We start from the raw sequence: 7,198 nt of genomic DNA, 5'->3' as shown, positions 1-7,198 counted from the left end.
CATTGACTGTTATGCGGCCACAATATTTAAAAACTTGCGGTATGTTGGGGATATAGTTTTGATAGCTGAATCTCAAAGAGAACTCCGAGACAACAGTTTGTATGGGGATATAAAAAGTGCTGAGGATAGCAAAATCTAAAGAAACGTATCATCTCAAATAGAAACATAACAGTGAACACAAAAATAAGAATTCTAAAAGCTCACGTGTGGTCAGTCCTTTTGTATGGATGCAAGAGCTGGACTGTAAACAAAGACACAGAGAGAAGGCGGGGGCCGCTGAAATGTGAACAGAGTGGACAATAAATAGAGAAGTTCTCAAAATGGCAGGTTGTTAAAGTTCAATGATCAGAACCATCAGAAAAACACAATTGAGATTCTTTGACATCATGATCAAATGTGTTACGACAGGGGGAAATCAGGTGCCCGGCAATTTTTGGACATGTGGAGTATTTGGTATAATCTGAAAGCTGATTTATTTGCCCGGTTTCCAATGAACTGAATATCTATTTGTCTGGAAAAGAACTCAAGATATCTGCTTTGAAGGAAGTGAGGACACCTGGTTTCAGTGGTGAAATTAGCCAAAAAATGGCCGCCAACGTTTGGTAACTCCAATAGCTGAAGCTGAAAAATGACATATTTTGTGCCTTTAATCTATGTTTTTCCGTAAAATCCACGTAGAAATGTGCTGTCTTTTTATATGGACGTAAAAGAGGTTAAGCCAAAAAAATAAAAATTCATGAACAATTTCCAATCTGCCTATTTCTTCGATTTCGTTATTTTGACGAGCCTGACTTCACCACTTCTGATTTCACCAAACGGACCAGAAAAACTGTTGCTGCGTGAAAAGATAGAGGGGAAGAAGATAATGAACAACATGTACAGATGGCCTGAACAACTTTGCAACAAATAACACAAAGAGAAAACCCAAGATGATCAGGAAGACAGACAACAGGAAGGAATGGGGTACCATGATCGTCATTGTCTGCTCCAGACCTGACACATGTAGAAGAAAAATAAGAGGAGAAGGACGAGGTCGGGCAGGAGGAGGAGGACAAGGAGCAGAAGAAGGAGGAGGAGGAGAAGGAAAAAGTGAGGCCGGAAGAGGGGGGGAGTGGAGTAGGAGGAGAAGGAGGAGAAAGTGCTGGTAGAGGAGGAGGAGGAGGAGGAGGAGGAGGAGGAGGAGGAGGAGGAGGAGGAGGAGGAGGAGGCGGTGGTGGATCACGAGGAGGAGGAGAAGAAGGAGGGGGAGGAGGGGAAGAAGGAGGAGAGCGGCTAGATTGTATCCTTTTTCATCAAGTAGACTTTTTATACAAAAAGAAAAAACCCAAACAGTTTCCAGTCTGCCTTGAGTCCCCGTCAGTCACCTGCAGACTTAATAGTTTCATGACATAGTTCTAATGAAAAGGGGACTTGAAAGACTAGCAATTGGAGAGGAATAACGCTTTTATCGGTGCCATGAAAATTATTTGGCGCAATTATCTTGTATCGTATCAGAAAAGTAATAGATGAGAGACAGGCGGGTTTTCGACCGGAGATATTATGTACAGATCAACTGTTTGTTCTGAGACTTATTGTAGAACTAGTGAATTCAAGTACAGTATAGTTCTAAAGAAGCAGCATTGATAGCAAAAGTAATCAAGGTCCGTCAAACTTTGATTCATAAAAAAATTATCATGTTAAGGGAGTTTACCGGCTCTTTTCTCAATTATTATTCGTACTCAAGCTCTAACGCCATGGTATACCATTCTCCGACAAGGCTAGTATGCAAATTGATGAGCTGATATTTCATTTCTCCGGTCACACTCTAACCAACTGTTGTGGGGTCAAAACTTCGTGCGTGACGCAAACTTAAGTAAAATATTTCCTCAACATAAAGTCTCCAGTTTTTGCGCAAGACTTGTATCAATATTTTTGTAAACACATGTTAGGTTTATTCGAAAAACGTTTTCTAAAGATTTTGAAAGGTTTACAGCAGGGACATTATCGCTTTAAAAAAAAGCAAGTCCATAATTTTTTTCCTAATCACGATATTATGCTTCAAGTTTTGAGAACCTCTAGAGCAAAGAAAGTGTTCCCTATAGAATTGATTTTTTTTCATCAAGTTTTGCCTCTAAAACATGTCATTAGTGAACTAAGTTGGTCATATGACGTATGTGAGAAATGTGGAAAATACTGTTATGTTCATTTTCCACGTGACGGAGATTTATAGTGTAGTTTTGTTCAGATCAAATATACGCCTGCCACAAAGCAAGCTCAAATGTCACATAGATCTCGTAGTTTCACGCCTCAATGAAAAATAATTTATTACGCGAATTATGGTGCTAGATCATGATTTATCCTACCAGAGAAATTGTCACGTTGTAATCACGAGTTTAAACGAGTGATTACAACTGGCAATTTCACAAGTAGGATAAATCATGGTCTTCCACCACAACAAGCGTAATATTTTTTTTATACCACAGTGGGGAGGTAGATCCTGACCAACAAAGTCCAAATGACCAGCAAGTTGGAAAAGAGGATCCATTCTATAATGTCATCTGAAAACAATGATTGGAAAAAAACAGGATTGTTTTTCTTTGTTTTTAGCCACGCTAATTTACATGTTGTGCTATTGAAATTGTTGGGATTTTTTTTCTTCCTCCTCGAAATAAACCCCAAACAAAATAATAATAACGCAAACATAGGCAAAGCAAGCAGAAAATGTACGATTCAAAAGTTGAACAATTAAGAAATTTGTACAAGTTGTCGTGAGAATAGAGTTGACTTTGATTTTAAACTCTGTAACCAAAACAAACCAAAGACCGGGAGTTGTTTGCAAGCATAGAGTCAAGATTTGGTATCATCCAAGACTGAAGAATACTAAGACGAGACAATAGGCCTCATTCATTTCCCGTCTAACTGGCTCTTCTTGGTAACAGCTATAAAGAGCGTAAACAAACAGCAGGAAGAAAGAGCGGGCTGTACTCGAGTACCGTGGTACTCTGACTTTCACATGCTAGTGGTTGTTTTTCCTTGCCTTTTTCCTTGTAAACCTTTTGGAAATCGAAAGTAGGGTTCGGAATCTGGGAACATTCAATGGCGAACACGTCCAAGTGTGCTTTAAAAAAATTGAAGCGTACTAGTATCGGGTTGTTTTGGAGGCTATTGGGGTTTTCTTTTTAAAGAAGAATGGGGAATTGGTCCATATGGTCATCCAGCACCGACCACTCAAAATCTGGGACTAGGTAAGGGGTACAAAAGGTGAGGTCAAGAAATAAAGCGCCGGAAGTGTGTCAGTTCCTGTAAGTGGGGAACCTATTAAGTCTATGGTTGAAGCCGGGGCGAACTTTGTCCTCTGGGTACAGGCCACAAGTGGGCACAGTGTGGCCTGAAGGTGTTGCAATACTGCAATGGAAGGTCGGAGTCCGCGGCATTCCATTACAGGACTGCCATTATGATGGCTTTTTTGATTCGGAGCTCAAAGGTCCCGGCATCAAAACACTCTGACTCTTCCTTGCAGGGAAGGCAGAGGGTTTTCTTGGCTGCCGTCCTTGATTGGGCGGCAGCCCACTGGGGGATGTGGGGGAGGAGTGACGGGCTCCGCCCTTCCCGGGGACAGACGGGGGAGGGGGATCGGGGCTGTCATCCTCCATTCGTAGGGGGGGGGTGTCTTTTGGAGGGATAGGGGGAGGTGGAGCAGACGGAGGGGGCTGGGAAGACGGAGAAGGGGAACCTCACATTCCATCAGAGGGGTGGGGAGTGAGAAGGAAGAAGAAGGAGAAAGGATAGAAGAGGGGGGGGAGGGGAAAAAGTGGGGCGAAGGAATGGTCCACCATCCTCCCCTAGAACCTCGAAGTGGTTAGGGATTGACACCTCAAAGGTGGGAACAGACACTTGCCTGTTGACCGAGGGCTTTTGGGATGTTTGCAATAGAAGTACTCTCTGACCTCGTGACCAGCTGCACTGCTTTTGCTTATGACCGGCCAGGGAAATGGGTCACAACTGGCGGGGAGACAATCTTTCGGGCCTCCTGAAATGAGCAGCCATTTAGCACTTTGTACTCTTGGAGTGCGCGTTCTTGGATCCCAGTCGGCCAATCCTTACTGAAGGCTGTGTGCTGGCCGTGGCAATTTGGGCAGCAAGGACTTGCCTTGTATTCCTTTTCGGGATGCCCGGTCTTGCCACAACGAGAACACACGGCTGCGAGTCAGCATCGCGACTCGCTATGGCCGAATTTCTGGCTTTTGAAGCAGTGCAGAGGGTTCGGCATATAGAGTCGCACGTCAAGGACCAAGTAAGGTGCCCGATCGGTGACTGGAGGGCGACACGAATCAACAGTCATGTTAATTTCGAGGTCCCCCAGCCGAAGAGTAATCAAAATAGCAAAGTTGCTCCTGTGGAACCTGACTTGATGCCATATTTCAAAACTGTAGGAAACTTTTGTTTTTCAATTATCTATTTTCAATCTTAAGTTATGTATCAAGGTCACCCATTGCGTTGTAAGTGCATCTGACGTCAAAGCTGCTAGGACTACACACTGCACACTAGATATCTTTTATCTACAACTACTGCGCAGTCACTGTACAGTGTACAGTATGGTGACTTTGTCGAAAGACAAAGTTATTCTCTTTATTTAGATGTAAAGGAGTACAGATCTCTCGAATGTCTGTTGTGGACGATTAAGTCCAGAGAGAGACTAAAATAACAAATCATTAAGAGAGGGCGTAGGGAGAGTTTGTGTCATTAGAATATTTGCAACTAATAACTTCGTGGGCCTCTTTTTTACGTTTGTTAAATAACAACACACAGAATGCAGGCAAATTGTTGCGAAGAGTCATCTGGCGCAAGAAGAAGGAATCTCCCCCAATTTAAAGGGAATTGGACATTGGAATGTGTAAACAGAATATGGAGTTTGATAAATCTGACAGTTCTGCTATACGGAAAATCTAATACTATTTATCGCTGAGAGTAACCTTTGCTTTACATATTAACATTTTTCACGGCAACCTATTTATATCCTTTTGACCGACAACTGGGTGTAACACACCGGCACGTTTTTTATACAGTGAGTTCCTAAAGAAACTTGACAATGTAATCTCCCAATAACCGGGTTAAAGCCTTGCACTACCCCCTCATACAACAGGGTCCATGTCTATGTTCCCAAGCTCTATGTTCCCTAGCTCTATGTTCCCCAGCCCTATGTTCCCTAGCCCTATGTTCCCTAGCCCTATGTTCCCTAACTCTTATGTTCCCCAACCCTATGTTCCCTAGCCCTATGTTCCCTAGCCCTATGTTCCCTAACTCTTATGTTCCCCAACCCTATGTTCCCTAGCCCTATGTTCCCTCAGCTCTATTCAAGTTACACGATGACCAAAGGTCAACTAATGGTCAGAGTGACCAGTGATCAAGCAATGGTCAGTGTGACAGTGTTCAAGCAATTGTCAGAATGATCATTGGTCAAGCAATGATTGGAGTGACCAGTAGTCAAGGAATGGTCAGTGTGACAGTGTTCAAGCAAAATTATTGTCAGAATGATCATTGGTCAAGCAATGAGTGGAGTGACCAGTGGTAAAGCAATGGTCAGAATGACCTGTGTTCAAGCAATGGTTAAACTGACCAGTGGTCAAGCGTAAGTTTATAATGAAAATGGACATTACAGAGCTAGGGAACATAGGGCTAGGGAACATAGGGCTAGGGAACATAGGGCTGCCCCGATACAGCATACCAATTTAAAGCTAAATGAATTCTGCATCATCTGACATAATAATATTTCATCTATGTTAAGAGATGCTCGAGATAATAATATGTTCGCTCAAAATTGACTGTAAAAAAAAATTAGGCTTGGTAAAATTGTGCGAAATCACAGAAACGTCTTCGCTCGTGTATTGGGGACCATCACTATTGATAGAATGGACATACATTGCATATCCAATGAATAGAGACTTTGTTTCTCTGCAATAAACAATATATAATGTCGATAGTTTCAATTTCAAACAAAACAGAAAACAGAGTAATCACAAATACCACAAAAACTTGGACTTAATATTAAATGTGCTCATTGTTATTTTGCGTAGAAACCATTGGTTTTGTGAAGTGCACGAACTCATAGGGCATCGACACTGCTAAATTTTGGACAATGATCAGTCATTTCATCCCAGATGTAACAGACAGTTAGTTTCAAACAATTGGGAGCAACGTCAATTTTCTTCAGTTGCTGTTTATTGGGATTTCACATACATCTGTTACAGTAGGATTCATATCGGGCTATGTACTGGTGACCACTCCAACGTTGATATGATATGTTTTCCAAGAATTATTGATAATATTGGCCCAATAAGAAAGTGATTTGTCATGAACGGAGGTGTACTTGAATGACACCATGAAGAAAATAATGGTAAGACTTAACATTCCAACACTTGCGCGAAGTAGTCAACTAAAGCAAGCCATCTGATGATTTACATGAGGACTATTCTGTTAATTCCGTCCCAGACCACCAAAAAAAATCAGTTTTATGGCCTCTGTTCCTCACTGACAGATGATTAGTCCAAAATCTAACTAACACAGCCATGCGCTAAAAGGTTTGTGCTCTACAATACAAGAAGACGAATAGCTCCTGAACAAAGCAAAATCATACTAATGAGCACATGCAATGTTAAGTCTAAGTTCAGCATGGTATTTGTAAGTAATCTGTTTTCTAACTTGTTTGAAATTGTATTTCAGAAGATGCTGTTCATTGCAGAGACAACAATATTTTCTATTCAATACATATCCTTTCCACCAACGTTGACGAACCTCAATACACGCGTGAACACACTTTTACGTTTATTTGATTTCGCCCAATTTTGCCAAGCCTTAGTTTTTAAGGTCAATGTTAAATGACCATATCTCTGAACATAAGTAAAATATTACTGTGTCAGATGAGGCAGGATTTATTTAGTTTTAAATTGGCATTCTGCACGAGTGGGTAGTGCAAGGCTTTAACAGGATGATTGGGTGATTAAATTTTCAAGTTACTTTTGGACGCCACTGTACAGTAAAACATGTACTCACCTTACATCAGGTGACTTGGCGTAAGAAATCCAACTCTTCTTTGCTAGTTGAGCTCCTATTTACTCAAAACGCTGCATAACGCTCAGACTTTCCCCGTGGCATGTACTCCAAGCAAAAACTTCTTCTTCTTCTTCTCCTCCTCCTCCTCCTCCTCCTCCTCCTCCTCCTC

The sequence above is a fragment of the Aplysia californica genome, unplaced genomic scaffold, assembly GCF_000002075.1.
Source record: "Aplysia californica isolate F4 #8 unplaced genomic scaffold, AplCal3.0 scaffold00084, whole genome shotgun sequence".
Classification (NCBI taxonomy): domain Eukaryota; kingdom Metazoa; phylum Mollusca; class Gastropoda; order Aplysiida; family Aplysiidae; genus Aplysia; species Aplysia californica.
The sequence above is the reverse complement of the archived record's forward strand: the minus strand, read 5'-3'. Positions refer to the sequence as shown.